Here is a 12,053-nt window from a genome sequence, read left to right on the forward strand (position 1 = left end):
TAAACAAAAAACCCGCAATCTTAAACCTGGGGCAGGGTAGTTCTCAGTTAATTTGGTTGTGCATTCAATTTCAAGAAAATCATTAAGTGTGCCTTTCAATAAGGGTTTCAACCAAAAGTGATCAAGATGGTTCTCATTAATCATTATCAAGGCAGTCACTGTCTTTCCAATATATCAAAAAAAATATTTCAAAAAAAAAAGAGAGCCCGCTAAGTCAAAACCTATGAAGGAGACTTAGGCAAAATTGGGGCATCCCGCTGGCGGTAATTTCAAATAAAACAGTTTTATGCAAAAGTTAGGGATAAAAAAAAAGAAGTCAATAAATTCCTGAACAACAACAAAGCGTTGTGACTATCAAATGGAAGAAGTGACTGCCATCTCAAAGATTCCCTTGGCTTCTAAACCATCATCATTATCATAGGTGTAATTCCAAAGCCTCTTGGAACCTGAATGCATAATTTGAATTAATTGAGCGTAGGATTGAAGATCATCACGAAGAATGGGGTGGGTACAAATATACTTTGAGCCTATATCCTTTGTTTCTAAAAACCGTGCACCAAGCCACATTACAACCTTTAAAAGACCTAATTGAAGCAAGGTTTATTTTGAAAGCATACTATAACAAGGTTGCGTTAACCTGACTCCTAAAGATCTTTGCAAATCGTTTGTTTTATCATATCTTTTCCTTTATCCATTACTTTGAATGTCTAAACAATTGTGTTTGGACTTTTGGTTCATTTTCTTTACATTAATAACACCTTTTCAATAAATGATTTGATTTCAACATATGCTTTGAATATTGCATTAAAATTATCATTTTTGAATGAACATTTCATTTGCAAGTATTCATCTTTCAAGGAAGTTTTAAACAGTCGAGAAACTTGATCAGTAATCCTATCAGGGGCACGACACTTCAAGGTCCTCGTATTCAAGACTTATACTGGGGCATGTGTTCCCGACATTTATTTCCAGAACTGAAGCAACGATCAGATAGCAACCAGTCAATCATGGGCATTCTTCTTCAACGATCCCCAGGCAATTTATCAGTCTTTTCCAAGAGGATCATCAGTGTGACATAACAGAGTTGGCAATGTTCTTGTGTTGAGGAATCAAAATCCCAATCTACCCTCATAAAAGAGTCTATCTCAGTTTTCATAACCAATTGCATTTCATTAATCATTCATGTAACATGCACAAAAGATTCATATACCATGCATATTCATGTGTATCTTCCCGAGTCTTGTTTTTTTTGAAAAAAAATCTTACCTTATGACCAAATCCAACTTGTTTGGCATTTATCAATCTTCTCTTCATTCATGTTTTACCTTGGGTGTCCCTTATAATTTCTTCTTGAAGTCCAATCATGTTTTACCTTGATTGTCTTTGTTTCTTCAATCATGTTTTATCTTGATATTTTTCGATCATGTTTTATCTCGATTGCCTTCGTTGGTTCGATCATGTTTTATCTTGATTCTCCTTCAACACTTGAGTCAGTCATGTTTTATCTTGGTTGTCTTCATTCATGTTTTATCTTGATTGCCTTCGATAGTTTGGTCATGTTTTATCTTGATTCCCACCTAATATTTGAGTCAGTCATGTTTTATCTTGGTTGTCTTCGATCATGTTTTATCTTGGTTGCTATCTAACACCTGAATCAGTCATGTTTTATCTTGGTTGTCTTTGATCATGTTTTATCTTGATGATCTTCTGTCATGTTTTATCTTGATTCCCATCTAATATTTGAACCAGTCATGTTTTATCTTGGTTGTCTTCGGTCATGTTTTATCTTGATGTTCTTCAGTCATGTTTTATCTTGATGTTCTTCAGTCATGTTTTATCTTGTTGTTCTTCAATCATGTTTTACCTTGATTGTCCTTCGATGTTGTCTCATCCATGATTTATCTTGAATGTCTCTAATATTTCCTTCTCAAAAACTTAATCATGTTTTACCTTGATTGTCCTTTGGTGTTCTTAGATCATGTTTTACCTTGATTGTTCTTTGGTGTTTTTCGATCATGTTTTACCTTGATTGTTCTTTGGTGTCCTTCAATCATGTTTTACCTTGATTGTCATTTGGTGATCTTCGATCATGTTTTACCTTGATTTTCATTTGGTGTTCTTCGATCATGTTTTACCTTGATTGTCCTTTGGTGTTCTTCAATCATGTTTTACCTTGATTGTTCCTTTGGTGTTCTTCAATCATGTTTTACCTTGATTGTTCCTTTGATAGTCTTCAATCATGTTTTACCATGATTGTCCTTTGATATTCTCCAATCATGTTTTACCTTGATTGTCTTAGGTATTCTCCAATCATGTTTTACCTTGATTGTCATTTAATACAGTCTCAATCATGATTTTATCCTCCTCCCGAAGTTCAATCACGCTTTACCCTGATTACCTTTGTTGACTATCTCTCCTCTCCGATTTCATCTGCTTGAATGTCTTTGATGTAATTTCTTGTTTCAAGTATTATTCCCACAGAGTCTCTCATATCATATCGCATTAAAAAAAAAACGTCCATTGCATTCATGTCATAAGCATTGTTGCGGCGATCTTAGAACAAAAATTGTGCACTTTGTATTTAAGTCTCTTCATATCTTTGATGGAAGAAACTTAAATAGGGGCATTTGTCGCACCCCAATTTTTGACCCATATATTTCATTCATTTTTTTGACTTGTCGCATCTTATTTCATCTGCATTCATCGTTCAAACATTGCATTGTTACATATTTTAATTTTTTAGTTTAATTTAGTTTATAAAAAATAATAATATAATATAAAAATATTTAGATAGTTAAATTAATTTTGGTTTTTATTTTATTTTATTTTAGTTTAGATTTAATTTAGATTAATTTCTAGTTTTATATTTTTATATTAGTTTAGATTATCATGTTAATTTAGATTAAACTTCTTTTTTCTCTTAATCCAAAAAATATAGAAACAAAAAAAGAGTGCTTTTTTTATTATTTCTATTTTAACCTAGGCCCATTCTTTTTTACTTGAGCCCATTACATGAAAAAGTCAAACAAAAAATAACTCTTCATCTCCTCTTCACGCTCTATGCTCTGTCTTGCTGCTATCCTGCACATATCTGTCCAAAAGCTGCTCCAAAACAACAAAAACCCTGCAGCAACGGTCCCAAATCTTTCACCAAATTGTTCACACACAAACCTGTGATCAAAAAGAGCAATAAACAGATACCAAAAATGTTCAAATCTCACAATTTTCCCCCCCAATTCCGATTCAAAACCCTAACTTCAGCTTATATAAACAGAGATTGAACATCAAGAAAGGGAAGAAAAAGGAGGCCGAAAATACACCCAAAAATCCCTCAAAGAACCTCTGCTCTACAGTTTCTATACTCGACTCTAAGCTCTGTTAAAACCAAGAACAGAACACCATCATCCTGGATCCGCAACTCACCCAACGATAACAAACCTTCAAACTCCTTCACTACCTCACAATCCAACACTCGTATACACCTCAAACACTCACCCTCACCCTAACAATTCCTCATATCAAATCTCTGCTAAAACAACCTCATCTCCAACTACACAAAATCATAGTTTTCACAGAACCAACTCACTCAAACTTTCAACACCATAACCTTCAATACCGCACACTCGCAACAAACCACATCCATTCAACACCTTCATTCAAACATACAACAACAAGTAAAAGCACAACTCAACACAACAAACTACGGCTTTTCAAAACAAAACACAACCACAAATCACGCACAGAGGTAAATCAGAGCATAGATTGAAGAAGAAGTCGAGAGGTAAGAACTGAGTCAAGAACATACCTGAGCTTCTAATCGATTCATTTGTCTGTTGATTTGTTGAATTCGTGTTTGAATCTTGTAATCATGTAATTTGTAATCTCCTGAATATAGTGAAATCATGGGGTATTGGGTTATTTGGGATTAGGTTTTCTTTTGATGTGTTTGTTTGTGTTGAGTTTGAACCGTGAATGCATCGAGAGAGTGATAGAGGAGATGGCTCATTCTGAGTTTTGTTCTTCTCTCTTTTTCCAGAAAAAAGCGTAGTGAGAAAGAAACAGAGGCGCTGCCTCTTTGGAAATATTAGGGTTACCTTTGAAACCCATTCATTGTTCACTAAGCGGATCCGGGTCACACTGACCCGACCCGGTCCAGCAATATCATTTTAAAATTCCTTTTTATTGATCTCATTCTTTGTCTTCGTGTATTGGGCCTTCCCTGGACGAATTTGAGCAGGCCTGTAACCTTTTTATTCACACACCCCTCATTTATTTTTGTAATCTATTTTACTTAACTATTTTCAACTTTGTTTTATTTTGGTGTTTGATATTTTTTTTAATTGTTACAAGTTTTATAGTATAAAATCATAAAAAATATTTATTGTTTCTTTTATTTACTAGGTTTATTAAATAACTAAAAATATCTTCTTTAGATGTATGATTATGAATTGAAAAAAATATTTTAAAATGATACAAAATAGCCTTTTTTAATTAATTGAATCGAGTCTAGAGTTTTAATTGGAGAAGAAGAGTTTGTACGTACTTGTACAATTTGTTCTTTAAACATTTAGGCGATGGCCGTTAAGCCATTGTTCGAATGTTTAAACTCCATTAAAGACTTCTCAAACTCGATTTAGTTCACCTTTTTACAAAAAACGCTTTTCTTTTAACATTCAAATCATTTTATCTATAATGGAAAGAAGAGTTTGTACGTACTTGTACAATTTGTTCTTTAAACATTTAGGCGATGGCCGTTAAGCCATTGTTCGAATGTTTAAACTCCATTAAAAACTTCTCAAACTCGATTTAGTTCACCTTTTTACAAAAAACGCTTTTCTTTTAACATTCAAATCATTTTATCTATAATGGAAAGAAGAGTTTGTACGTACTTGTACAATTTGTTCTTTAAACATTTAGGCGATGGCCGTTAAGCCATTGTTCGAATGTTTAAACTCCATTAAAAACTTCTCAAACTCGATTTAGTTCACCTTTCTAATAAAAAGGCTTTTCTTTTAACATTCAAATCATTTTATCTATAATGGAAAGAAGAGTTTGTACGTACTTGTACAATTTGTTCTTTAAACATTTAGGCGATGGCCGTTAAGCCTTTGTTTGGATGTTTAAACTCCATTAAAGACTTTATAAAAAATCAATTCAACAAACACTCTTTCAAGTATCTTAAGCGATGGCCGTTAAGCTTTTGTTTAAATACTTGGACCCAATTAAACATCTTTCTCTCGCCCTAGTGCGAATCCTTTTTATTACCTACGAGGGGGTTGTACGTACTTGTACAATTTTCTCTTTCAAGCATTTAGGCGATGGTCGTTAAGCCTTTGTTTAAATGTTTGATTTCTCTTAACAAACAACTTCAATTTATTCACACCTTTCAATTTTAAAACCTTTTTTTATAAAACGAGACACTTAGTCAAAATTCAAATGCAATTATACTTCCACATGTGAAGATCGAACGTTTTCCACTCGAATGCGATGATGGCCAAAATCTTGTTCTAATCTTGATTTAGTTATCCATTCTTGTAGTGATGCAAACAATCTCTTATCCATGTGCGCATAGTATTGTTTGAATGCGATCGAGTACCTCTCGCTAAAATCAATCAACAATCTTTCGTGGTTCCATATCCCGAACTACGATTGCTCTGACTTTCCCATTGCACTAGGGAATACGTAGGCACAAGATACAAACGTCTTGGCGAGCACAATAATAAAAAATCTTATTTTGTTTCTTCCCTCTTTCCAACCTAATAAATAAACGCAAATAAATTTTAAGCTAACAATCGATCACAAGAATAACTAAATGGGTCCCATCGAGTACGATGGAGGTGAGGGGTGCTAATACCTTCCCCTTGCTTAACCGACTCCCGAACCTAAATTTGGTTGCGATGACCATCTTATTCATTCTCTTTTTATTTTGTGGGTTTTATCGATATTTTCCCTTTCCTTTTTGGAATAAATAAAGTTCGGTGGCGACTCTGTTGTACTTCGAGCGCGCGAAAAACGCGTCGAGTCACATTTTTACCGCTACAGAAAGTGGCGACTCTGCTGGGGATTATCTAAGAGAGTCAACCCTAGTTTAGTTTTTTCTTGTATTATTGTTAGCTTTATTTATTTGCTTGTTTATTTCCTTTATTGTTTGATTTCTTATTGTATGGTTGGAATATTTTGATTATTGGCACTTTATGGACAAAGCTCTACACCCGAGCTCAAGAAACACATAAGATAAGATGGTGGTTTAGTATTAAACTTGCTTGACGTAGTGTCAAGTGGGAGATACTAATACCCCGCCTAGAGCAGGTCCTTTGAGAAGACGTCTTTGGTTAAGTAAGTTATTTACTTGAGCGATGATGTTTTCAATTTGGGTCGTTAACTCTAGGGACCTTTAGAAAAACCCTTAAACCATGACTTTTTAGGAAATGGTGGTTTCGCGCCCAACTTGCGTAACGTAACTATTACCGTGGGTAAGTGCGAAAACCACACTCAGAATAGGCTTCATTTGAAAACACAGTTGGGTGGTAAGTTATTTACTAGATGACTGAGTTTTCAAAAGGAGTTTGTAACTCTGAGAACCGTGTCTAGAACCTTGTTGGAAAGAACCTTAGAATTATCCTATTGTGTGCCACTTTGTGCCGAGATATTAGAATCTTTCTGTTCCATGTGATTTGAAATTCATTACATGTAAACCATTCATGGCATTCATTTTTGCACAAAAAAAAATATAAACAAAAATTCCATGCATCCATATTCATACATTCAAGTTGTCAATTCATATCATCTGTCTTTGTCTTCACACTTGATTGTCCATTGTCAAACTGGTTCCTCGACACTTTGGACTGGAATTATGTTTCAGTAAACTATGGAAATGCTTAAACAAGAAAAAGATCAAATCAACTGGACCAAGAATGACAAGTTACTAGTGTTTCAGACAGGATAGCTCCTCATTGTCACTGATTAGTCACTAGGCTTTTTTTCCTTCTGTTTGCAATTTCCTTGTTTTGTTTCATGTACTGCATTTAAACTTTGTTTATTCTTGAGTATTTAATTTTAATGAAATGAGCATTGCGTATTTTGATTCAATCCATTGTGTGCTTCTTTATGTTTTATCTTTCAAAAAACAAAAATATATATCTCTTGTTCACTCTCTTCTGTCAAACTTGTGTTTTATGCAAAGATTGGAGGGAGGATGATGACAATGAAATACCCAAGTTGTTGATTTGTATGCTTTCAAATAAGACTATGCTGATGATGTACAGGCATTGTTTCAATCCCCAAACACTGGAGAAATAAGGAAGTTAATCCCTTGTCAACCCCTCTGAGCCTTCGAAGTTGGAGTTTCTTTTAAACAAAAAACCCGCAATCTTAAACCTGGGGCAGGGTAGTTCTCAGTTAATTTGGTTGTGCATTCAATTTCAAGAAAATCATTAAGTGTGCCTTTCAATAAGGGTTTCAACCAAAAGTGATCAAGATGGTTCTCATTAATCATTATCAAGGCAGTCACTGTCTTTCCAATATATCAAAAAAAATATTTCAAAAAAAAAAGAGAGCCCGCTAAGTCAAAACCTATGAAGGAGACTTAGGCAAAATTGGGGCATCCCGCTGGCGGTAATTTCAAATAAAACAGTTTTATGCAAAAGTTAGGGATAAAAAAAAAGAAGTCAATAAATTCCTGAACAACAACAAAGCGTTGTGACTATCAAATGGAAGAAGTGACTGCCATCTCAAAGATTCCCTTGGCTTCTAAACCATCATCATTATCATAGGTGTAATTCCAAAGCCTCTTGGAACCTGAATGCATAATTTGAATTAATTGAGCGTAGGATTGAAGATCATCACGAAGAATGGGGTGGGTACAAATATACTTTGAGCCTATATCCTTTGTTTCTAAAAACCGTGCACCAAGCCACATTACAACCTTTAAAAGACCTAATTGAAGCAAGGTTTATTTTGAAAGCATACTATAACAAGGTTGCGTTAACCTGACTCCTAAAGATCTTTGCAAATCGTTTGTTTTATCATATCTTTTCCTTTATCCATTACTTTGAATGTCTAAACAATTGTGTTTGGACTTTTGGTTCATTTTCTTTACATTAATAACACCTTTTCAATAAATGATTTGATTTCAACATATGCTTTGAATATTGCATTAAAATTATCATTTTTGAATGAACATTTCATTTGCAAGTATTCATCTTTCAAGGAAGTTTTAAACAGTCGAGAAACTTGATCAGTAATCCTATCAGGGGCACGACACTTCAAGGTCCTCGTATTCAAGACTTATACTGGGGCATGTGTTCCCGACATTTATTTCCAGAACTGAAGCAACGATCAGATAGCAACCAGTCAATCATGGGCATTCTTCTTCAACGATCCCCAGGCAATTTATCAGTCTTTTCCAAGAGGATCATCAGTGTGACATAACAGAGTTGGCAATGTTCTTGTGTTGAGGAATCAAAATCCCAATCTACCCTCATAAAAGAGTCTATCTCAGTTTTCATAACCAATTGCATTTCATTAATCATTCATGTAACATGCACAAAAGATTCATATACCATGCATATTCATGTGTATCTTCCCGAGTCTTGTTTTTTTTGAAAAAAAATCTTACCTTATGACCAAATCCAACTTGTTTGGCATTTATCAATCTTCTCTTCATTCATGTTTTACCTTGGGTGTCCCTTATAATTTCTTCTTGAAGTCCAATCATGTTTTACCTTGATTGTCTTTGTTTCTTCAATCATGTTTTATCTTGATATTTTTCGATCATGTTTTATCTCGATTGCCTTCGTTGGTTCGATCATGTTTTATCTTGATTCTCCTTCAACACTTGAGTCAGTCATGTTTTATCTTGGTTGTCTTCATTCATGTTTTATCTTGATTGCCTTCGATAGTTTGGTCATGTTTTATCTTGATTCCCACCTAATATTTGAGTCAGTCATGTTTTATCTTGGTTGTCTTCGATCATGTTTTATCTTGGTTGCTATCTAACACCTGAATCAGTCATGTTTTATCTTGGTTGTCTTTGATCATGTTTTATCTTGATGATCTTCTGTCATGTTTTATCTTGATTCCCATCTAATATTTGAACCAGTCATGTTTTATCTTGGTTGTCTTCGGTCATGTTTTATCTTGATGTTCTTCAGTCATGTTTTATCTTGATGTTCTTCAGTCATGTTTTATCTTGTTGTTCTTCAATCATGTTTTACCTTGATTGTCCTTCGATGTTGTCTCATCCATGATTTATCTTGAATGTCTCTAATATTTCCTTCTCAAAAACTTAATCATGTTTTACCTTGATTGTCCTTTGGTGTTCTTAGATCATGTTTTACCTTGATTGTTCTTTGGTGTTTTTCGATCATGTTTTACCTTGATTGTTCTTTGGTGTCCTTCAATCATGTTTTACCTTGATTGTCATTTGGTGATCTTCGATCATGTTTTACCTTGATTTTCATTTGGTGTTCTTCGATCATGTTTTACCTTGATTGTCCTTTGGTGTTCTTCAATCATGTTTTACCTTGATTGTTCCTTTGGTGTTCTTCAATCATGTTTTACCTTGATTGTTCCTTTGATAGTCTTCAATCATGTTTTACCATGATTGTCCTTTGATATTCTCCAATCATGTTTTACCTTGATTGTCTTAGGTATTCTCCAATCATGTTTTACCTTGATTGTCATTTAATACAGTCTCAATCATGATTTTATCCTCCTCCCGAAGTTCAATCACGCTTTACCCTGATTACCTTTGTTGACTATCTCTCCTCTCCGATTTCATCTGCTTGAATGTCTTTGATGTAATTTCTTGTTTCAAGTATTATTCCCACAGAGTCTCTCATATCATATCGCATTAAAAAAAAAAACGTCCATTGCATTCATGTCATAAGCATTGTTGCGGCGATCTTAGAACAAAAATTGTGCACTTTGTATTTAAGTCTCTTCATATCTTTGATGGAAGAAACTTAAATAGGGGCATCTGTCGCACCCCAATTTTTGACCCATATATTTCATTCATTTTTTTGACTTGTCGCATCTTATTTCATCTGCATTCATCGTTCAAACATTGCATTGTTACATATTTTAATTTTTTAGTTTAATTTAGTTTATAAAAAATAATAATATAATATAAAAATATTTAGATAGTTAAATTAATTTTGGTTTTTATTTTATTTTATTTTAGTTTAGATTTAATTTAGATTAATTTCTAGTTTTATATTTTTATATTAGTTTAGATTATCATGTTAATTTAGATTAAACTTCTTTTTTCTCTTAATCCAAAAAATATAGAAACAAAAAAAGAGTGCTTTTTTTATTATTTCTATTTTAACCTAGGCCCATTCTTTTTTACTTGAGCCCATTACATGAAAAAGTCAAACAAAAAATAACTCTTCATCTCCTCTTCACGCTCTATGCTCTGTCTTGCTGCTATCCTGCACATATCTGTCCAAAAGCTGCTCCAAAACAACAAAAACCCTGCAGCAACGGTCCCAAATCTTTCACCAAATTGTTCACACACAAACCTGTGATCAAAAAGAGCAATAAACAGATACCAAAAATGTTCAAATCTCACAATTTTCCCCCCCAATTCCGATTCAAAACCCTAACTTCAGCTTATATAAACAGAGATTGAACATCAAGAAAGGGAAGAAAAAGGAGGCCGAAAATACACCCAAAAATCCCTCAAAGAACCTCTGCTCTACAGTTTCTATACTCGACTCTAAGCTCTGTTAAAACCAAGAACAGAACACCATCATCCTGGATCCGCAACTCACCCAACGATAACAAACCTTCAAACTCCTTCACTACCTCACAATCCAACACTCGTATACACCTCAAACACTCACCCTCACCCTAACAATTCCTCATATCAAATCTCTGCTAAAACAACCTCATCTCCAACTACACAAAATCATAGTTTTCACAGAACCAACTCACTCAAACTTTCAACACCATAACCTTCAATACCGCACACTCGCAACAAACCACATCCATTCAACACCTTCATTCAAACATACAACAACAAGTAAAAGCACAACTCAACACAACAAACTACGGCTTTTCAAAACAAAACACAACCACAAATCACGCACAGAGGTAAATCAGAGCATAGATTGAAGAAGAAGTCGAGAGGTAAGAACTGAGTCAAGAACATACCTGAGCTTCTAATCGATTCATTTGTCTGTTGATTTGTTGAATTCGTGTTTGAATCTTGTAATCATGTAATTTGTAATCTCCTGAATATAGTGAAATCATGGGGTATTGGGTTATTTGGGATTAGGTTTTCTTTTGATGTGTTTGTTTGTGTTGAGTTTGAACCGTGAATGCATCGAGAGAGTGATAGAGGAGATGGCTCATTCTGAGTTTTGTTCTTCTCTCTTTTTCCAGAAAAAAGCGTAGTGAGAAAGAAACAGAGGCGCTGCCTCTTTGGAAATATTAGGGTTACCTTTGAAACCCATTCATTGTTCACTAAGCGGATCCGGGTCACACTGACCCGACCCGGTCCAGCAATATCATTTTAAAATTCCTTTTTATTGATCTCATTCTTTGTCTTCGTGTATTGGGCCTTCCCTGGACGAATTTGAGCAGGCCTGTAACCTTTTTATTCACACACCCCTCATTTATTTTTGTAATCTATTTTACTTAACTATTTTCAACTTTGTTTTATTTTGGTGTTTGATATTTTTTTTAATTGTTACAAGTTTTATAGTATAAAATCATAAAAAATATTTATTGTTTCTTTTATTTACTAGGTTTATTAAATAACTAAAAATATCTTCTTTAGATGTATGATTATGAATTGAAAAAAATATTTTAAAATGATACAAAATAGCCTTTTTTAATTAATTGAATCGAGTCTAGAGTTTTAATTGGAGAAGAAGAGTTTGTACGTACTTGTACAATTTGTTCTTTAAACATTTAGGCGATGGCCGTTAAGCCATTGTTCGAATGTTTAAACTCCATTAAAGACTTCTCAAACTCGATTTAGTTCACCTTTTTACAAAAAACGCTTTTCTTTTAACATTCAAATCATTTTATCTATAATGGAAAGA

The 12,053-nt window shown here is 33.9% G+C and overlaps 2 long non-coding RNA genes across 2 annotated transcripts; both read right to left on the reverse strand.

The window, feature by feature from the left end:
- Window positions 1-2,937: 2,937 nt before the first annotated feature.
- LOC131599097 (uncharacterized) lies at window positions 2,938-4,058 on the reverse strand. The gene is made up of 2 exons (XR_009282552.1): window positions 3,806-4,058; window positions 2,938-3,171 (listed from the first exon to the last, which is right to left on the reverse strand). It is a non-coding gene; the product is annotated as an uncharacterized LOC131599097 (long non-coding RNA).
- Window positions 4,059-10,289: 6,231 nt separating this feature from the next.
- Window positions 10,290-11,410, reverse strand: LOC131599098 (uncharacterized). Its single transcript, XR_009282553.1, has 2 exons — window positions 11,158-11,410; window positions 10,290-10,523 (listed from the first exon to the last, which is right to left on the reverse strand). It is a non-coding gene; the product is annotated as an uncharacterized LOC131599098 (long non-coding RNA).
- Between the last annotated feature and the right edge of the window lie 643 nt (window positions 11,411-12,053).

This window comes from Vicia villosa, linkage group LG4 (assembly GCF_029867415.1).
Source record: "Vicia villosa cultivar HV-30 ecotype Madison, WI linkage group LG4, Vvil1.0, whole genome shotgun sequence".
Lineage (NCBI taxonomy): Eukaryota > Viridiplantae > Streptophyta > Magnoliopsida > Fabales > Fabaceae > Vicia > Vicia villosa.